We start from the raw sequence: 1,078 nt of genomic DNA, 5'->3' as shown, positions 1-1,078 counted from the left end.
AGTATCTATTTAATTCTAGTTGAGTTTTAAAGAGTTAGAATTAGTGCATTTTTACTTATAGGGTGTCCCATGAGTTACCATACATAGGGAAAATGAAAGATTGTAGCTAAATGTCATTTTATTTACAAAATATTCTCTGTGCATTGTCACCTCTTTCTACACACGTGAAGTCTTCTCTCCTGCTCCTGGAGAAACCGCTCCAAGGTATCTGTTGGTATGCAGTTTTCCCTGTAGTTAAAAATTTTCTGATGTTCTCTTCCCCACCATTGTCCCAGAACGTGAATTTTACAGAGGGATTAGTGAAACTGAATTTGTATCAACCTAACTCAAAATTTATTTGAAAAGTTTGCTTCTTATTGTGTTTACTTTTGGTACATACTAACTTCAGATGCAGCAGTATTTTTTTCTTTTAATTAACAGACTATGTGGGGATATAGTTTAGGTTTATTGAAAAACTGAGCAAAAAGTACAGAATTCCCAGATATTCCTCCATTCCCAGTTCCCTTATTATTAACATCGTGTGTTAATGTGGCACATTGGTTATACTTGATGGGCCAATATTGACAATTATTCCCAACAAACCCTGTGGTCTGCATCAGAGCTCACTCTTGGTGAAGCACATGCCCATGGGTCTTGACAATGTGCAGGAATGTGACCTGCATCTAGCCCTGAAGTCACAGAGAGTGTTCACACACAGCCTTGATATGCCCTACCTTGCTGCCCTGAGCGTCAGCCCTCCTGCACATTCCTGGCCTAGGGGAGTTCCTGTTGAGTGGGAAGGGAAGGACTAGCCCCAGGGACAGCCAGGAACTGTTCTTGACACTTACTGTGTGTTGACTCCCTCATCCCCCCACAGCCTGGTGGGTGGGCACAGGTTGACAGGCTGTGTTTGCTGGAGTGAGAGGAGCTTCCTTCAGTGGGAAAAAGGTTAATCAAGAATTGACTTTATTAAGAAAAAAATCAAGTTTTGATATAAGATCATTTACATTTACCAAAAATTGTGTTTTTACAAAAGCATGAGCATTTGTTCTTATAATGAAAAAATTCTCATTTTAAGAAAAGAAAATCACAACAATGG

This window comes from Otolemur garnettii, unplaced genomic scaffold (assembly GCF_000181295.1).
Source record: "Otolemur garnettii isolate 467f Iridium unplaced genomic scaffold, OtoGar3 scaffold00008, whole genome shotgun sequence".
In the NCBI taxonomy this organism is placed as follows: Eukaryota; Metazoa; Chordata; class Mammalia; order Primates; family Galagidae; genus Otolemur; species Otolemur garnettii.
This window is presented reverse-complemented; position numbering follows the sequence as displayed.